This window comes from Salmo trutta, chromosome 12 (genome assembly GCF_901001165.1).
Source record: "Salmo trutta chromosome 12, fSalTru1.1, whole genome shotgun sequence".
In the NCBI taxonomy this organism is placed as follows: Eukaryota; Metazoa; Chordata; class Actinopteri; order Salmoniformes; family Salmonidae; genus Salmo; species Salmo trutta.
The window spans coordinates 12869568-12890655 of NC_042968.1; positions in this window are offsets into that span (position 1 = coordinate 12869568).

Below are 21088 nucleotides of genomic sequence, written 5' to 3' on the forward strand. Positions count from 1 at the left end.
CGACACATTCATTACTATGGGACAGCTGGAGATCAAATTTGAATATTGAAATAATGTTAAATGTCGGAGAGACAGACACCAAGGTTTATACAAATATCCAGTGTTGAAAACTAAATGTTAGTCTAAAACAAATGTGAGATAATGTCAAGATGAAAATGACACATTTTATTTTATTTGTTTGCTCATTTTAATATTTTTTTATATTTTATTTATTATTAATTTATTTTGTAACATTTAAAATATATATATATATATTCTTAAAACTGCATTGTTGGTTAAGGGCTTGTAGTAAGCATTTCACTGTAAGGTATCTGTTGTATTTGGCGCATGTGACAAATACAATTTGATTTGATTTGATTTTGGAGCTCTGTCAGAGTGACCATCGGGTTCCTTGTCACCTCCCTTGGTCATCTCCCTTCTCCCCCGATTACTCACTTTAGCCGGGCAGACAGCTCTAGGAAGAGTCTTGGTGGTTCAATGCTGCACAATATTTTTGGTACCCATCCCCAGATCTGTGCCTCGACACAATCCTGTCTCGGAGCTCTACGGACAATTCCTTCAACATCATGGCTTGGTTTTTTCTCTGTCAACTGTGGGACCTTATATAGACAGGTGTGTGCCTTTTCAAATCATGTCCAATCAATTGAATTTACTACAGGTGGACTCCAATCAAGTTGTAGAAACATCTCAAAGATGATCATTGGAAACTCTCATAGAAAAGGGTCTGAATACTTATGTAAATAACGTATTTCAGTTTTAAATATTTTATACATTTGCAAACATTTCTAATAACCTGTTTTCACTTTATCATTATCGGGTATTGTGTGTAGATTGATGAGGATTTCAATTGTTTTGATACATTTTAGAATAAGGCTGTAACATAACAAAATGTGGGAAAAAATCAAGGGGTCTGAATACTTTCCGAATGCGCTGTATGCTGTGAAAAAAAGCTGTTCAGGGTCCTGTTGGTTCAGGGTCCTGTTGGTGATTCGGTACCGCTTGACTTGGGTGGCTAGAGTCTTTGACAAATGTTAGGGCCTTTCTCTGACACCGCCTGGTATAGAGGTCCTGGATGGCAGGGAGCTCGGCCACAGTGATGAACTGGACCGTACGCTCTACCCTCTGTAGTGTCTTGTGGTCGGATGCCAAGCAGTTGCCATACCAAGCGGTGATGCAGCCAGTCAAGATGTTCTCAATGGTGCAGCAGTATAACTTTTTGAGGATCTGATGGCCCATACCAAATCTTTTCAACCTCCTGAGGGGGAAGAGGCTTTGACTTGCCTTCTTCACGACTGTGTTGGTGTGTGTGGACCATGTTAATTCCTTAGTGATGTGGAGACCGAGGTGCTTGAAGCTCTCGACACACTCCACTACAGCCCCAACGATGTGGATGGGGGCGTGCTCAGCCCTCCATTTCCTGTGTTCTACGATCAGCTCCTTTGTCTTGCTGACAGTGAGGGAGAGGTTGTTGTCCTGGTGTGTGTGTGTGTGTGTGTGTGTGTGTGTGTGTGTGTGTGTGTGTGTGTGTGTGTGTGTGTGTGTGTGTGTGTGTGTGTGTGTGTGTGCATGCGTGCATCTCCTTGTGTGTGTGTGTGGGTGCAGGGTACTGAAGCTGCAATTACCTGGCTGGTTTCCTCTTTCACTTATTAGAGAATATATCAGAGACAAGAGCATCAAAGACAGAGAAAGCTAATAGAATTAGCTATCTGGTACCATTTCTCATGGTTTAGAACTGAGTCATGGCTGACTACTCACTGGTAAGTTTTATTGAACAGTGTTCTGTGTGTTCAATTATGAAAAATGTTGCCAGTAAATTATTAATAACATTTGATGGGTTTGAACAAAGCACTTCTGATTAAAGTTGTGCATAATTCCTACGGATATCAAATAAAACACTTTGCATTATACACTCTTAGAAAAAAGGGATCCGAAAGGGTTCTTCGAGTGTTCCCATAGGAGAACCCTTTTAGGTTCCAAGTAGAACCGCTTTTGGTTGCAGGAAGAACCCTTTTGGATCCATGTAGAAACCTGTGGAAAGGGGGTGGGAAATTCCAGTCCACGAGGGCCTGATTGGTGTCATAGTTTTTCTTCAAGTGCAGTCGCAAAAACCAGCGCTATGATGAAACTGTGCCCTCATGAACACAGGAAAGGAAGAGGATAAGTTCATTAGTCACCAGCCTCAGAAATTGCAGACCAAATATAGGCTTCACAGAGTTCAAGTAACAGACACATCTCAACATCAACTGTTCAGAGGAGACTGTGTGAATCAGGCCTTCATTGTCAAATTGCTGCGAAGAAACCACTACTAAAAGACACCAATAAATAAGAAGAAGAGACTTGCTAGGGCCAAGAAACACGAGAAATGGACATTAGACCAGTGGAAATTTGTCCTTTCGTCTGGAGTCCAAATTGGAGATTTTTGGTTCCAACCGCCATGTCTTTGTAAGAAGCGATGTGGGTGAACGGATGATCTCTGCATGTGTTTTTCCCACCGTAAAGCATGGAGGAGGAGGTGTAATGGTGTGGGGGTGCTTTGCTGGTGACACTGTCTGTGATTTTTCTTTTATTCAAAGCACAGTTAACCATCATGGCTACCACAGCATTCTGCAGCGATACGCCATCCCATCTGGTTTGGGCTTAGTGGGAATATCATTTGTTTTTCAAAAGGACAATGAATCCACACACCTCCAGGCTGTGTAAGGGCTATTTTACCAAGAAGGAGCCTCAATACAATTGAGATGGTTTGTGATGAGTCGGACCACAGAGTGAAGGAAAAGCAGCCAACAAGTGATCAGCATTTGTGGGAACTCCTTCAAAACTGTTGTAAAAGCATTCAGGTGAATCTGGTTGAGAGATTTCCAAGAGTGTGCAAAGCTGTCATCAAAGCAAAGGGTGGCTACTTTGTAGAATCTGAAAAATAACATATATTTAGATTTGTTTAACACTTTTTTGGTGTAGACCTGTCAGTGAAATGCTTACTTACAAGCCACTAACCAACAATGCAGTTTCAAAAAATGTGGATAAGAGATAAAAGTAACTAGTAATTAAAGAGCAGCAGTAAAATAACAATAGCGAAACTATATACAAGGGGGTACTGATACAGAGTCAACGTGCAGAGGCACCCGTTAGTTGAGGTAGTATGCATATGTACTGCAGGTAGAGTTATTAAAGTGACTGTACATAGATGACAACAGAGAGTAGCAGTGGTTTAATTGGGTCTAGGGGGCAGTATTTGCACGGCCGGATAAAAAACGTACCCGATTTAAACTGGTTACTACTCTTGTCCAGAAACGAGAATAAATTTGGATAGAAAACACTCTAAAGTTTCTAAAACTGTTTGAATGGTGTCTGTGAGTATAACAGAACTCATATGGCAGGCCAAAACCTGAGAAGATTCCATACAGGAATCTGACAATTTGTTGTCCTTCTGTTGCATCTCTATCGAAAATACAGCATCTGTGCTGTAACGTGACATTTTCTAAGGCTTCCATTGGCTCTCAGAAGGTGCTATAGAACGTGGAATGGGTGTCTGCTGTCTCTGGGCGAAGAACAGCAGGAGAGTTTGTGAGTGGTCAGCCTGGGGACAGTGAGACTGACACGCGCGTTCACGAGAATTCTAAATTTTTTTCTTTCAGCCTTTGAATGAATACAACGTTGCCCGGTTGGAATATTATCGCTATTTTACGAGAAAAATAGCATAAAAATTGATTTTAAACAGCGTTTGACATGCTTCTAAGTACAGTAATGAAATATTTTGAATTTTTTTGGACACGGAATGCGCTCGCGCGTCACCCTTCGGATAGTGACCTGAACGCACGAACAAAACGGAGCTATTTGAATATAACTATGGATTATTTGGAACCAAAACAACATTTGTTGTTGAAGTAGAAGTCCTGGGAGTGCATTCTGACGAAGAACAGCAAAGGTAATCCAATTTTTCTAATAGTAATTCTGAGTTTAGTGAGCCCCAAACTTGGTGGGTGTCAAAATAGCTAGCCATGATGGCCGAGCTATGTACTCAGAATATTGCAAAATGTGCTTTCGCCGAAAAGCTATTTGCATAAAGGAGTTCTGTATCTATAATTCTTAAAATAATTGTTATGTTTTTTGTGAACGTTTATCATGAGTAATTAAGTAAATTCACCGGAAGTTTTCGGTGGGTATGCTAGTTCTGAACATCACATGCTAATGTAAAAAGCTGGTTTTTGATATAAATATGAACTTGATTGAACAAAACATGCATGTATTGTATAACATAATGTCCTAGGAGTGTCATCTGATGAAGATCATCAAAGGTTAGTCCTGCATTTAGCTGTGGTTTTGGTTTTTGTGACATATATGCTTGCTTTGAAAATGGCTGTGTGATTATTTTTGGCAGGGTACTCTCCTGACATAATCTAATGTTTTGCTTTCGCTGTAAAGCATTTTTGAAATCGGACAATGTGGTTAGATTAACGAGAGTCTTGTCTTTAAAATGGTTTAAAATAGTCATATGTTTGAGAAATTGAAGTTGTAGCATTTTTTTAGGTATTTGTATTTCGCGCCACGCGATTCCACTGGCTGTTGACTAGGATAAAGAGGGGACCATGATAGTTTGTTGGTGATGTGGACACCAAGGAAATTGAAGCTGTCAACCTGCTCCATTGCAGCACCGTCGAGGAGAATGGGGGCGTTCTCGGTCCTCTTTTTCCTGTAGTCCACAATCATCTCCTTTGTCTTGATCACGTTGAGGGAGAGGTTGTTGTCCTGGCACCACACTGCCAGGTCTTTGACCTCCACCCTATAGGCTGTCTCATCGTTGTCGTTGATCAGGCCTACCACTGTTGTGTCATCGGGCAAATTTATTGATGGTGTTGGAGTCGTGCCATGAGTGAACAGGGAGTACAGGAGGGGACTGAGCACGCACCCCTGAGGGGCCCCTGTGTTGAGGATCAGCGTGGCGGAAGTGTTGTTACCTACCCTTACCACCTGTGGGCGGCCCATCAGGAAGTCCAGGATCCAGTTGCAGAGGGAGGTGTTAAGTCCCAGGGTCCTTAGCTTTGTCATGAGCTTTGATGTCACTATGGTGTTGGACACTGAGCTGTAGTCAATGAATAGCATTCTCATATAGGTGTTCCTTTTGTCCAGGTGGGAAAGGGCAATGTGGAGTGCAATAGAGACTGCATCATCTCTGAATCTGCTGGGGCGGTATGCAAATTGAAGTTGGTCTAGGGTTTCTGGGATGATGGTGTTGATGTGAGCCAGCCTTTCAAAGCACTTCATGGCTACAGATGTTAGTGCTTTGGGTCGGTAGTCATTTAGGCAGGTTACCTTAGTGTTCTTGTGCACAGGCACTTTGGTGGTCTGCTTAAAACATGTTGGTATTACAAACTCGGACAGGGAGAGTTTGAAAATGTCAGTGAAGACACTTGCCAGTTGGTCAGCGCATGTTTGCAGTACACGTCCTGGTAATACATCTGGTCCTGTGGCCTTGTGAATGTTGACCTGTTTAAAGGTCTTACTCACATCGGCTGCTGAGAGTGTAATCACACAGTCTTCCCAGAACAGCTGGTGCTCTTATGCATGTTTCAGTGTTATTTTCCCCAGCATAGAAGTAGTTTAGCTCGTATGGTATGCTCATGTCACTGTGCTTCCATATGTAGTCTGTAATGGTTTGCAAGCCCTACCACATCCGACGAGCATCAGAGCCGGTGTACTACGATTCGATCTTAGTCCTGTATTGATGCTTTGCCAGTTTGATGGTTAGTCAGAGGGAATAACGGGAATTCTTATAAGCTTCCGGGTTAGAGTCCCGCTCCTTGAATGCGGCAGCTCTAGCCTTTAGCTCAGTGCGGATGCAGCCTGTAATCAATGGCTTTTGGTTGGGGTATGTACGTACGGTCACTGTGGGGACGACGTCATCGATGCACTTATTGATGAAGCCAATGACGGATGTGGTGTACCATCGGAGGAATCCCGGAACATATTCCAGTCTGTCCTAGCAAAACAGTCCTGGAGTTTAGCATCTTCTTCATCTCACTACTTTTTTATTGATCTAGTCACTGGAGCTTCCTGCTTCAATTTTTGCTTATAAGCAGGAATCAGGAGGATAGAATTATGGTCAGATTTGCCAAATAGAGGGCGAGGGAGAGCTTTGTATGCATCTCTGTGTGTGGAGTATAGGTGGTCCAGAGTTTTTTTTTTCTGGTTGCACATTTAACATGCTGATAGAAATTTGGTAGAACGGATTTAAGTTTCCCTGCATTAAAGTCCCCGGCTACTAGGAGCGCCGCCTCTGGGTGAGCGTTTTCTTGTTTGCTTATGGCGGAATACAGCTCATGATTCAATGATGCCTTTGTGCCAGCCTCTGACTGTGGTGGTATGGTAACAGCTACAAAAAATACAGATTAAAACTCTCTCTGTAGGTAGTGTGGTCCACGGCTTATTATGAAATACTCTAACTCAGGCAAGCAATAGCTAGAGACTTCCTTAGATATCGTGCACCAGCTGTTGTTTACAAAAATGCATAGACTGCTGCCCCTTGTCTTACCAGACGCCGCTGTTCTATCCTGCCGTATAACCAGCCAACTGTATGTTGATATTGTCGTCGTTCAGCCACGACTCCGTGAAGCATAAAATGTTACAGTTTTTAATGTCCCATTGATAGTTTAATCTTCCGCGTAACTCGACGATTTTATTCTCCAAAGATTGCACGTTTGCTAACAGAATGGAGGGAAGTGGGGGTTTATTCAAACACCTACGAATTCTCAGAAGGTAGCCCGCCCTTCGGCCCCTCTTTCTCCGCCTCCTCTTCACGCAGATCACGGGGATTTGTCCTGTTCCCGAGGAAGCTGTATATCATTCGTGTCGGGCTCGTCAGAGTCGTGAAAGGAAAAAAAGGATTCTGCCAGTCCGTGGTGAGTAATCACAGTCCTGATGTCTAGAAGTTATTTTCGATCATAAGAGACGGTAGCGGCAACATTATGTACAAAATAAGTAACAAAAATAAGTTACAAACAACGAAAATAAACGAACAAAAAAACACAATCGGCTGGGGAAAAGTAAAACGTCTGCCTTCTACTCCGGCGCAATCTTAGATATCTGTTGTTTCACAGTTTTGATGTCTTCACTATTATTCTACAATGTAGAAAATAGTTTAAAAAATTAAGAAAATCCCTTGAATGAGTAGTTCTTAAACTTTTGACCGGTAGTGTACATTTTCTGATTGATCATTTGTGATCCTCTGTGTGTTTATACAATATGTCCATTATCAATATGCATACATTTAGAACAGCATACATGGATAACGGCTATGTTATTCTACATTATTTCTAGAGTACATGTAACAACCTCCTCTGCCAAGTTCTGGTAGCTTCCCTTTAGCAGCAGTTTGGTGGTGCTACAGTTCTACCTGACAAAGTAGAGGGGTGGGGGTGGGGTGGGGGGGGGGGGGTGGGGTACAACTAATGTCAAGTGAATAGTGTTGATAATTAATCCTGTCTGGGCTTCCCCAGCCAGGCGGTAGGGTTGGAGGCACAATTCCTTTTGTAAGCTTTGACCACACAAGTCACCACGCCGGCCCTCCTGCAGCATGGAAACGCCAACTTTGGAGTATTAAGAAAACCAATAGCCTTGTTGACATGAACATGGGAGCCTAACCCCCGCAGCCTCCTCATATGAAGCATTGATTTTTCTGTCTGGGTGCAGCGCTAAAGCCATTCATTCTTTATGGGCAGCAAGACTCACTGGGCCTGGCCAAATTCTCCATCTTACCTTGAGGGTAACACTTGAGGATTACTCAAACCCCCTGCTCGCCCGAGACATGATTTGTGTTAGGTCTGGATCATGGGGGTGGGGTAGGGTGGGGGTGGGGGGGGGGTAAACGTATTGGCTGCTTTGGAATGGGGCTGACCTCCATAACCTTTGGGGGCCAGAGGTCTGTTATTCACAAAGTGGGGGTCTCAGTGGGTAGCACAGCACAACAACACTCCCGCTTGTGCTTACAAGGCCAAATTAATTCAATTATCACCTAAATTCTCTCAGATATACACACACACCCACACACATGAAACAGACATTTTGTGCATCCACAAACTCTTGTGCTTACATGCATCTCTCTCTCTGTCTCTCTCATAGTTTCAAATATGTTTGAGTATGAATGTTACATTAATAGAATTTATCTGAAGTGAACATCTTTGTTTTAATAACAGTCCTGAAGTAGTTTAAATCACTAGATAAATAATGCATGTATCGGATGTAACAGTCTTTCCCAGTTTTCTTCCTGAGCCGTGCGGTGCATAGCATATGGCAGCTTTGAGTTCTCTTTCAGTGGCAGAAAAATGCATTAAAGAGATTTGAAGTGATTGGCGGGCACTGAGGGCCCTAGGCCACACATTTAAATACTAATCTCCTTTCAATCACATTACAGGCACAAGTCATTTCTATAAATGAAAGGGTCATAAACTCAGAATTTAAACCTAAGTTTGTCTTTGTTTAGTTTGTTCAATTCTGGTGGTGCTCTGTTGACTGTAGTTTCTAGTCCAATTAAATTTTGATAAGGAAGATGGTTCCCATTATTAACCAGAGCACACACACTTTATTTTCTTCATATTAACGTCTGAATGAGTTAGTTTGCATCAGAATCCTCAGTGTGCTAAAAAATGCATTGTTCCTTATTAAGTTTGAAAATGAGAGGTGAAAACTGATAGGAATAACCTGAGAGAAGGGCAAGGAATTTGTGTAAACAAAGTAATACGTCTTTCAAGGGTTGATTAACCAAGCCCACAAAGAGAAATTCAGAATATATATAATTATTTGGACTGTCATACAGAGGCGAATGTATTTGACAAGATCCGTATGAGATATGATGCAATAACCGAATATATTAAATAGGAAAAAAATAGCTTGGCTTGAATACCAGTAGGACATTAGGGAAGGAACGATATTAGAACAACACAATTATAACGCTTTCCTCAGGACACGCTGTTAGCGTTTCTGATGCATTAGTGGGCCTTAGCTAACAAAGATTTTTTTTTATAGCGCAGCAGATTTTCAAAGCACCAGTTGTACCCAATATCATTAAATATGTGTATAACTTTCCTTCAACATGACAAGTGTTTGGTCGTAGAAAAGATGTGCCGTTAGCTTGGAAGGGAAGAATCTTCCTGTTTTATTTTGTTTGCTCTCCCTCTTGCTCCCCCCTCTCTCTATTTCTTCCTCTCTTTCTCTGGTACAGTGTGCTCTCCGTTTTCTCCCCTCTCTCCCACGGTCTTTCAGCCTTTTCTCCAGCTATCAACTCTCCAGCTGAAAGATGTACCCATTACAGAGTGGCAGTTTGACACACAATGACCTGTCAGAACATTCATCTCGAAATGTTTTACTTTAACAGGGAGCAAAAACTGAGCAGAAAATAAGCAAGTTGTTTCAAGGCCTTGGAATAAGATCAAAGACTCGCTGGCACCCACTGACACTGGACCTTTGATTTACAGTGGATCTGTCAAATGGTGATTAGACTGGGCAAGTGCTTAAAAACTTAAGCGTTCACCGCTGCAACACCAACACCATTCCACCATTATAACCCACAGCCCAAAACTGTCAGCACACAACGTACATTGTTCTTGTCAGAATTCAGCTGTCTACAAACACTATAGTGGGTTGGTGGTTGAGTTGTTAAACAGGTCTACAAAGTTACTTCCCGGAAGTAGTACACAGAGAAATATAGACATTTTGAAATGTGGCAAATAAAACGCAAAAGTGTGACTGTTAGTAATGTGTTCACCAGAATACCATTTGCCTGACCCTCAATGCTGATTGACATGATTAACTACTAGTTTGCTTTGGGACGTTCTGGCTCGGACAAGGCTTACTTGTCAACTTTACTTGTTAGGGGTCAAGGTTAGTCGTAAAGGTTAGGTATGAGGGTTAGGGAACATGATAGCCAAGTAGTTAAAAAGTACCAAGTAGTTGCAAAGTTGCTAATTAGATAAAATGCTTTTTAGAAAAGTTGTCCATCATGTGATTTGTACACGTAACATTTGGTTGCTAGACCTTTGCATTATGCATCCACCCATCCACCCATCCTCCCCGATCAATCTCCCTCCTATCGTTTCGGTCTTAAGTAACCTATTGCCTTCATCCTTGATTGAAATTCACTGTACACAAACTCTTACAAAAAATGATTGCAGATTTGAAACTGCAGTAAAAGTGCAGTGACTGTGGTATTTTGGACACAGAAATTGCAGAATAACTGCTGTGATCAGAGGTTGAACTTCAGTTATACTGCACTTAAAACAAGATGGCGCCGACAGAGATGGTGGCCTCGCTTCAGGTACTTAGGAAACTATGCAGTTATTTGTTTTTTATGTATTCATTTAAGTATTATTTCTTACATTGTTAGCCCAGGAAATCTCAAGTGCTTTTACATACAGCCGGGAAGAACTATTGGATATAAAAACAATGACAACTTACCAACATTACGACCAGGAGTACGTCTTATCTGAAGTGGATCCTTTGTTCGGACACCCTGGACATGGGATCTTATCCCAGAGGCCGACCCAAAAAAACGTGGTCGCTGCATGAGAGGCAGACGGAGCGGCCTACTGGCCAGACTCAGAAGGCGAGCACACCATCCACCGCTCCCGAGCATATTACTCGCTAATGTCCAATCTCTAGATAATAAGGTGGACGAAATTAAGGCACGAGTTGTCTTCCAGAGAGACATCAGAGATTGTAACATTCTCTGTTTCACGGAAACATGGCTCACCCGGGATATGTTGTCAGAGTCGGTACAGCCACCTGGTTTCTTCACGCATCGTGCCGATAGAAACAAACATCTCTCTGGTAAGAAGAAGGGAGGGGGTGTATGCCTTATTATTAACGACTCATGGTGTAATCACAACAGCATACAGGAACTCAAGTCTTTTTGTTCACCCGACCTAGAATTCCTTACAATCAAATGCCGACCTCATTATCTTCCAAGAGAATTCTCTTCAATTATAGTCACAGCCGTGTATATCCCCCCCAAGCAGATACCTCGTCGGCCCTGAAAGAACTTCACTGGCCTCTATGTAAACTGGAAACCATACATCCTGAGAATGCATTTATTGTAGCCGGGGATTTTAACAAAGCTAACCTGAGAACGAGACTTCTGCTGCTAGCATTCTGGATCATTGCTACTCTAACTTCCGTGATGCATACAAAGCCCTCCCCTACCCTGCCTTTGGAAAATCTGACCATGACTCCATTTTGTTGCTCCCAGCTTATAGACAAACTAAAACAGGAAACTTCTGTGCTCAGGTCTGTCCAACGCTGGTCTGACAAATCGGATTACACGCTTCAGGATTGCTTCGATCACATGGACTGGGATATGTTCCGGATAGCCTCAGACAACAACATTGATGTATTCGCTGACTTGGTGAGTGAGTTTATTAGCAAGTGCATCGGAGATGTCGTACCCACTGTGACTATTAAAACATTTCCTAATCAGAAACCGTGGATTGATGGCAACATTCGAACAAAACTGAACACGCGAACCACCACTTTTAATCATGGCAAGACGACTGGAAACATGACCAAATACAAACAGTGCAGCTATTCCTTCCGCAAGGCAATCAAACAAGAAAAGCGTCAGTATAGAGACAAAGTAGAATCGCAATTCAACGGCTCAAACACGAGACTTATGTGGCAGGGTCTATAGTCAATCACGGATTACAAAAAGAAAACCTGCCCGTCGCAGGACATCGGCGTCTTGCTCCCAGACAAATTAAACAACTTCTTTGTTCGCTTTGAGGACAATACAGTGCCACTGACACGGCCAGCTACCAAAGCCTGTGGGCTCTCCTTCTCCGTGGAAAACGTGAGTAAAACATTTAAACGTGTTAACCCTCGCAAGGCTGCCGGCCCAGACAGCATCCCTAGCCGCATCCTCAGAGCATGCGCAGACCAGCTGGCTGGTGTGTTTACGGACATATTTAATCAATCCCTATCCCAGTCTGTTGTCCCCACATGCTTCAAGATGGCCAGCATTGTTCCTGTTTCCAAGAAAGCTAAGGTAACTGAACTAAATGACTATCGCCCCATTGCACTCACTTCTGTCATCATGAAGTGCTTTGAGAGATTAATCAAGGAGCATATCACCTCCACCCGACCTGATACCCTAGACCCACTCCAATTTGCTTACCACCCCAATAGGTCCACTGACGATGCAATCGCCATCATACTGCACACTGCCCTATCCCATGTGGACAAGAGGAATACCTATGTAAGAATGCTGTTCATTGACTACCAACAATGACGAGAGGGAGGAGGTGATGGCCCTCGGAGTGTGTTGTCAAGAAAATAACCGAAACTAAGGAGTCACCAAAAGTCACCAAAACTAAGGAGATGATTGTGGACTTCGGGAAACAGCAGAGGGAGCAACCCCCCCCCCCCATCCACATCGACGGGACAGTAGTGGAGAAGGTGGAAGGTTTTAAGTTCCTCGGCGTACACATCACAAACAAACTGAAATGGTCCACCCCCACAGACAGCGTGGTGAAGAAGGCGTAACAGCACCTCTTCAACTTCAGGAGGCTGAAGAAATTTGGCTTGTCACCTAAAACACTCACAAACTTTAACCTGTTGGGGATAGGGGGCAGTATTTGCACGGCCGGATAAAAAACGTACCCGATTTAATCTGGTTACTACTCCTGCCCAGTAACTAGAATATGCATATAATTGTTTTATTTGGATAGAAAACACCCTAAAGTTCCTAAAACTGTTTGAATGGTGTCTGTGAGTATAACAGAACTCATTTGGCAGGCCAAAACCTGAGAAGATTCCAAACAGGAAGCGCTCTCTCTGACTATTTCTTGGCCTTCTTGATCATCTCTAACCAAAACAGGGGATCTCTGGCATAACGTGACATTTTCTAACGCTCCCATAGGCTCTCAGAAGGCGCCAGAACGATGAATGGTGACTTTGCAGGCCATGGCTGAAAAACAGTAGCGCATTTGGATAGTGGTCGATCTGAGAACAATGAGACTGAGGCGCCTGCACGAGCCGACACCATGTTTTTATTTTTTGGTCTTTGAACGAAAACAGGGTTTCCCGGTCGGAATATTATCGTTTTTTTACGAGAAAAATCGCATAAAAATTAATTTTAAACAGCGTTTGACATTCTTCGAAGTACGGTAATGGAATATTTTGACATTTTTTGTCACGAAACGCGTCGGGCGCGTCACCCTTCTTTACCCTTCGGATAGTGTCTTGAACGCACGAACAAAACGCCGCTATTTGGATATAACTATGGATTATTTGGAACCAAACCAACATTTGTTATTGAAGTAGAAGTCCTGGGAGTGCATTCTGACGAAGAACAGCAAAGGTAATCCAATTTTTCTAATAGTAATTCTGAGTTTGGTGAGTACCACACTTGGTGGGTGTCAAAATAGCTAGCCTGTGATGGCCGGGCTATCTACTCAGAATATTGCAAAATGTGCTTTCACCGAAAAGCTATTTTAAAATCGGACATAGCGATTGCATAAAGGAGTTCTGTATCTATAATTCTTAAAATAATTGTTATATTTTTTGTGAATGTTTATTGTGAGTAATTTAGTAAATTCACCGGAAGTGTTCGGTGGGAATGCTAGTCACATGCTAGTCACATGCAAATGTAAAAAGCTGTTTTTTGATATAAATATGAACTTGATTGAACAAAACATGCATGTATTGTATAACATAATGTCCTAGGAGTGTCATCTGATGAAGATCATCAAAGGTTAGTGCTGTATTTAGCTGTGGTTTTGGTTTTTGTGACATTATATGCTAGCTTGAAATATGGGTGTCTGATTATTTCTGGCTGGGTACTCTGCTGACATAATCTAATGTTTTGCTTTCGTTGTAAAGCCTTTTTGAAATCAGAGAGTGTGGTTAGATTAACGAGAGTCTTGTCTTTAAAATGGTGTAAAATAGTCATATGTTTGAGAAATTGAAGTAATAGCATTTCTAAGGTATTTGAATATCGCGCCACAGGATTGCACTGGCTGTTGAGTAGGTGGGATGCAAGCGTCCCACCTAGCCCATAGAGGTTAACAGATGCACAATCGAGAGCATCCTGTCGGGCTGTATCACCACCTGGTACGGGAACTGCACCGCCCTCAACCGCTAGGCTCTGTAGAGGGTAGTACGGTCTGCACAACACATCACCGGGGGCAAGCTACCTGCCCTCCAGGACAACTACAGCACCCAATGTTACAGGAAGGCCAAAAAGATCATCAAGGACAAACACCACCCGAGCCACTGCCTGTTCACCCCACTATCATCCAGAAGGCGAGGTCAGTACAGGTACATCAAAGCTGGGACCGAGAGTCTGAAAAACAGCTTCTATCTCAAGGCCATCAGACTGTTAAACAGCAATCACTAACATAGAGAGGCTGCTGTCAACATTCAGACTCAAATCTCTGGCCACTTTAATAAATGGACTTAATAAAGGTATCACTAGTCACCTTAAATAACGGCACTCTAGTAATGTTTACATATCCTACATTACTCATCTCATATGTATATACTGTTCTATACCATCCAGTGCATTTTGCCTATGCCTATCATTAGTCACTTTAAATAACGGCACCTTAATAATGTTTACATATCCTGCATCACTCATCTCATATGTATATACTGCTCTATACCATCTACTGCATCTTGCCTATGCCGCACGGCCATCGCTCATCCGTATATTTATATATACATATTCTTATTCATCCCTTACATTTGTGTGTATAAGGTAGTTGTTGTGAATTTGTTATGTTACTAGTTAGATATTACTGCATAGTCGGAACTAGAAGCACAAGCATTTCGCTTCACTCGCATTAACATCTGCTAACCATGTGTATGTGACCAATACAATTTGATTTGATTTGACTCTGACTGCAGTTATACTGCAAAATTACTGCAGTTAAAAAAACTGTTATTTTGGACACAGTATTTGCATCATACTGTAGTTATACTGCACTCTAACTACAGTTATGCTCTAGTGTACTGCAGTTATACTGCACTCTTTAGAACGTTATTGGTTTAAACATGGGAATGATGTAAATCCCCTACCTGTGCATTTTGAGTTCATAATGGCTGTGCTGAGCACATGATGTGAGTAGTGTGGGTTCAGGTGTCATGTTCTCCAGAGCCCTCTTCACTCTTTATTGAGTCTTATGGAGACTTGATTCACATGTGATGCTGGTCATCAGTCACCGCCCACACCTTGTCCACAGACTGTTTGTGTCTCTCGTCTGTGGCCCCACATACAGTAACTCCTCCCACAGTGTGCCATGCACCAATTCCCTAACCTAACAACCACAAGGCTCTGTGTCATTCCATGGAGAAAACAACTGACCACACATTTTACCGTAGAATAGGCTACACATCCCCAGAGTATAAGAGATTAAGCAATGATAGAGCTGGTTTCTTTGTTCTTAGTGGTACACATTGCCAAGTCTAATTTCAAAAAAGTGCAGTGCTGGCATCTTTTTCTTTTTTTAAAGAATGTCTTTCGAAATACATATTTTCTTGAGCTGCGTATTTCCCCCAAGCATGCTGTGATAAAAAATGTACATTGCGTTTTCTCTCACTGTAACAGGGTTTGGACGGTAGGGGCTATCTGCGTTCTCTAGGATGAATATTCCGGGGCAGGCCCTATCTGAAATATGCAGTGCCCAGCAAGTTTAAAAAAAAAATAATGAATTGCGTCTTCCTTGAGTCGTGCAACTCCCAAAGCGTTCCTGTGATCAACATCTGCATCACGTTCCCACCGTGTCCAGGAAAAGTAAAATAGCAAACAGAACAATCTATTGTGCTGCAGGTTCAGTTCAGTGTCTGATTAAAAATGCAAGCCGTGCTATTCCACGGTGGAGAGAAACAAACGCACTACAGGGCATTGCACTCTAAAGAATCAGCGCAATGCAAATAGAACCAACGTGAGTGGAACTGTTTAACATCCTGTCCCAGCACATACTCAGTGGGGATTACTGCATATAACATCCCCAAAGATTATACTAGTATTTTATTGCATTTAACTATTCAAATGCCATCTGCAGATATCTTCTCTTAGTTTGTTATTATCTGAAGAGCCCTTTTCATATGATAAGTGGCTCGCTGTCAATGCTTTCATCTTTCTTTGTTGCCGCTGTTTCTTATTGTCTTGCTTTAATGTTAACAGAGTGATCATGCCAGCATGAAGAGTACAGTTCCTTAGTTTGAGCTGTATAATAGCCCGGATCATTGTGCATCTCAGAGCACCTCATTAAACTATGCTTATATACTACAGTGACCTCAAAACTATTGACGAAGAAATCAATGACTCCAAGTTAATCATATCACTTGCATAATTCCCTGTGCTAAACCGCGTCAAACGTTCTGTTCGCAGATAGGGAGGATAGACACAGACAAAGAGAACTGTTTACAGTGGATACATTGTTGATACTGCATGACAGAATCCTATGCCTTAATCTTAATGTTTGTAAATCTAATTTTACATTAACAAATGAACGTGAAATAAGCTCTTGAATTAAGATGCCATGCTGGTAAATAAGGAACAAAAAAAAATGTGGGGCTTGAAAGTAGCATTAAAGCCCTCACTGTCGAGTGTCAACAAACTGCTCTTTCAAAGCCCTCTAAGTGAATTATGTGTACGCTTTGAGAAGGCCGCTTTTTTTCCAGCAGGCCACTGAACCTTTTCTACTCCCCGTATGCACCAGCAAACATGCTGATACAATTTAAAGGTCATGTTCTTTTCCTGCTGACAGGGGCCTTTCAAAAATTTGATGAGGGGGTCCCTCCAAAGGATAGCACTGTAGCACGGTCCGCTTTACGGAAAAAGAATTAAGCTTTGCGTCAAGCTGGTGTCAGGTCAATCATGCAAACTGATTAGAAAACTAAATAACAGACCAAACTGTGGTGCCATATGACAGACACACTGTAAGCTTTGGCAATGAAAACAATGAACGACTGGTTTATGGCATAGGCAGTAATAACGCATGTACGTACAGTAGCAAGCGGAGGGGTGGCCGTTAGGGACAAAAGAGTGAAAAAATATGAAATGTTACGAATGCTTAGAGATCTCTGTTTCATATTGTCTTGCTTTCATTTGACTGCTGTCAGAATTATTTCACATTGAGAGCTAAAACCCATTTGGCAAACATCACCTCAGGGTTGAGATAGTTTAGCATCCATCCATGAATATTTATTTCAAGAGGAATTCTGAAGATATTTAACTGTTCTATAAAGGGGAGTAATGAAATGCATGGTAACATTATTCTGCAGGTTTTTACAATGTATTTTAACAACCTGCCAGACGCATTCAGAAATAATGTCTTCCACCGTGCTAGGCTTTAAGGTTAGGAGACGTAAAGAACCTGAGAAAGGGTAGAGTAACTTGTGATGTGTGTGGATGTCTGTGTGTGTGTGTGTGTTGTCTGTGTGTGTCTATAGTGGATGACTCTCAGTAGACAGTTCCTCTCCACTCTCTTGTTTTAAAAGGCAACAATAATGGCCAGTAAGGATGGCCTTAAGAGACTCTGGCATGTTGATGCCTGACGCACAAAGGTCATTGATTCCAGGGCCTTATCCTTTTTTAACAATTCGTCTGGATTTTGGCATTTTGTGAACACACACAGGACAGCTCTCCGACAAGCCGACCTTGACAGCGAATTGGATAAATAAACCTTCAATTTAGGCCTCTCCTCTCTCTGCGCGCCTGCCCGGCAGCACGTCCCAGCGGGAGCCTTCACCTATCCATATCGTTCAACCACCGGTTCGACTTCCCTGCGCAGGCATGTCGGCAAGCTGCCCTGAGCCTGTGACAAACACAGCCTTAAAGATAAGCTAACAGCCCTCTCACTCCAGTCAAAGTCAATCTTGCCCGCATTGAGAATGTAATGCCAATTCCATCTCTCAACCCGTCCATCCGAGGATTCCTCTCTTTGACCCCCCCCCTCCAACTATCACCACCATCTCCCCAACCCACAAACACATACACATGTTCACCCCCCTCCCCCATCGACCCATCAGCCCCCTCCCTGTTCTCCCCCATCCCAGGAGGCACCGGGAGTGAGAGCATCACTCCATAACAGGTAATGACATGGCATTTAATGATACTGTCCAAAGTGATCCGGGCCTTGCAGACAAGTAATGCCCGACCCGCGTAGCGCAGATAAGCATGGCTGAGCGTTCCTCCAGCACCGCGGCAGCAGCAATACTGTATCTCTCACTGGCCCTGTCACCAGATACGATGTGACATATGCGCAGCCGCTCCCGCCTGGCCTCTCCTATACTTTGGGGAAAAGAGCATTTCCTGATTTAAGTAACCTACCAAAGTGTGTGTGAGACAAGGGTGGCACTGAGGAGGGGAGGAAGGAGGGAGGGCAAGAAAGAGAGAAAGAGAGAGAGAGAGAGAGAGAGAGAGAGAGAGAGAGAGAGTGATGGGTCAAAACAGCTACCTCTACCTGTGATGGGGATTAAGAATTCACAGCCCTCTTTTAATAGTTCATTGCACCCTGCGTTTCCCTGTGAATTAGGCCCCATCCAAAGAGAAGTCCTTAATCTGGGCTGGCACATTGGACTGCCGGCGGAGAGGAAACATCTCAGGGTGATGGATAAGGTTAAAAGAGCCATGGTTCTGATCATTTGCTGTAGCTATAATGGCAGTAAAGAGCGGACAGAGAGAGTAAGGGCAAGGGGGAAATACTAGAGGAGCCATTTGCATCTTTCATGGAGAGTGTGCTGGAGATAGGAGAGCAGGAGTGTGTCTGACAGCCTTCTCCATCTGATGTGCCTGTAAAATACCGTAGTCATTTAGGATCCTCTGACAACTCTTCCCACTCTGTTAGACATACTGTACTGCAGAGAGAGAGGGGGGGGGGGGGTGAGAGAGGGGGGAGACAGAGAAAATAGGAAAGAGTAAAGGAGAATGAGAGAAAGCTTGAGAGAATTATTGATCAGGTAGTTTGTATTATACTGAACAAAAATTATAAAAACAACATGCAACAATTTCAAAGATTATACTAAGTTACAGTTCATATAAGGAAATCAGTCAATTGAAATGAATTCATTAGGCCCTAATCTATGGATTTTACATGACTTTAGAGCAAGATACACCCACTGGGGAGCCAGGCCCAGCCAATCAGAATGAGTTTTTCCCCACAAAAGGACTTTATTACAGACAGAAATACTCCTCAGATTATCTTGGCAAAGGAGAAATGCTCACTAACAGGGATGTCAAACAAAGTTGTACACGTAATTTGAGAGAAATTATCTTTTTGTGCGTATGGAACTTTTTGGGGATCTTTTATTTCAGCTCGTAAAAAATGGGTCCAACACTTTACATGTTGCGTTTATATTTTTGTTTCAGAATAAAACTGTAGGGCTGGCTATATAAGTGAAAGTGGGGCTATAGTTGCAAATATTGAAATCAGACAGTGTTTTCTTTAGGACACATTGTTTTGGGCACAGTGAGGCATTAACCATGTCCATTTTTAGTGCATAACACACTGATAGCTGAAAAACATTGTCTTACAATCTGTCTTCCACATGCACATGGAGATGAGTGATAACATTTTATTGAAAAGTACATGTGTGCATGCGCACAAACACAGGCACACATTCTCTCTGGCTCTCCCACACGTTCCCATAGAGCCCGAGCCCCCAGTGTATGGTGCGGTTTGATCTCCTGGCAGACAGACTGTGTTGGAGTGGATCAGGGAACCAACCGGCTGTGTTTCAGACAGCACTAATGACACCTCCAGACATAAAAGCAGGAAAATCAAGCAAATACTTCCCGGCTGTGATAATGAGTGTCTGTGCTTAAAACAGTGTCAAAAGGAGGAAAATACATGCCAGCGACTCAATCATGTAATCAGAGTGAACCTACAATATCTTATAATCAACCTTTATGCAGTGCTAATAGGTACCTTTCTGTTCTCGCCTTACTTTGATTCATTCAGCAGCTGACTCTACCTTTTAACGTTTGAAAGAGAAAGAGATATAGAGTGAGAAAAGGTGTGTCTGTGTTTCTGTGTTATCGCACTGACATTGATCAGAACCCACCGTAATGTAGTCTTTCTATGGTTTCTGTGTTTCCTCTCCCTGTGTAGAGCAGGTGAGACTCACCCTGGTGTCTCCAAGCCCCTCAGGGCTGCCGAAGGCTTGCCTGGAGTGCCTGTTCTTACATAGCCTCGGAAATCAGACATGAACACACGCACACACACACACACACACACACACACACACACACACACACACACACACACACTGGATCTGTACCCTGCAGCAATAAACACACACTTGTGCTACACCCCATAGAGAAACACATACTGTACACTACCAGTCAAAGTTTAGAACACTTACTCATTCAAGGGTTTTTCTTTATTTTTACTATTTTCTACATTGTAGAATAATAGTGAAGACATCACAACTATTAAATAACACATATGGAATCATGTAGTAACCAGAAAAGTGTAAAACAAATCCAAATATATGTTATATTTGAGATTCTTCAAATAGTCACCCTTTGCCTCGATGACAGCTTTACACACTCTTGGCATTCTCTCAACCAGCTTCACCTGGAATGCTTTTACAACTGTCTTGAAGGAGTTCCCATAAATGCTGAGCACTTGTTGGCTGCTTTTCCTTCACTCTGCGGTCCGACTCATCCCAAACCATCTCAATTTGGTTGAGGTCGGGGGGATTGTGGAGGCCAGGTCATCTGATTCAGCACTCCATCACTATCCTTGGTAAAATAGATGTTACACAGCTTGGAGGTGTGTTGGGTCATTGTCCTGTTGAAAAACAAATGATTGTCCCACTAAGATGGGATGGCGTACTGCTGCAGAATGCTGTGGTACCCATTCTGGTTAAGTGTGCCTTGAATTCTAAATAAATCACAGACAGTGTCACCAGCAAAGCACACCATAACACCTCCTCTTCCATTCTTTACGATGGGAAATATACATGCAGAGCTCATCCGTTCACCCACACCACATCTCACAAAGACATGGCGGTTGGAACCAATTTGGACTCCAAACCAAAGGACACATTTCCATCGGTCTAATGTCCATTGCTCTTGTTTCTTGGCCCAAGCAAG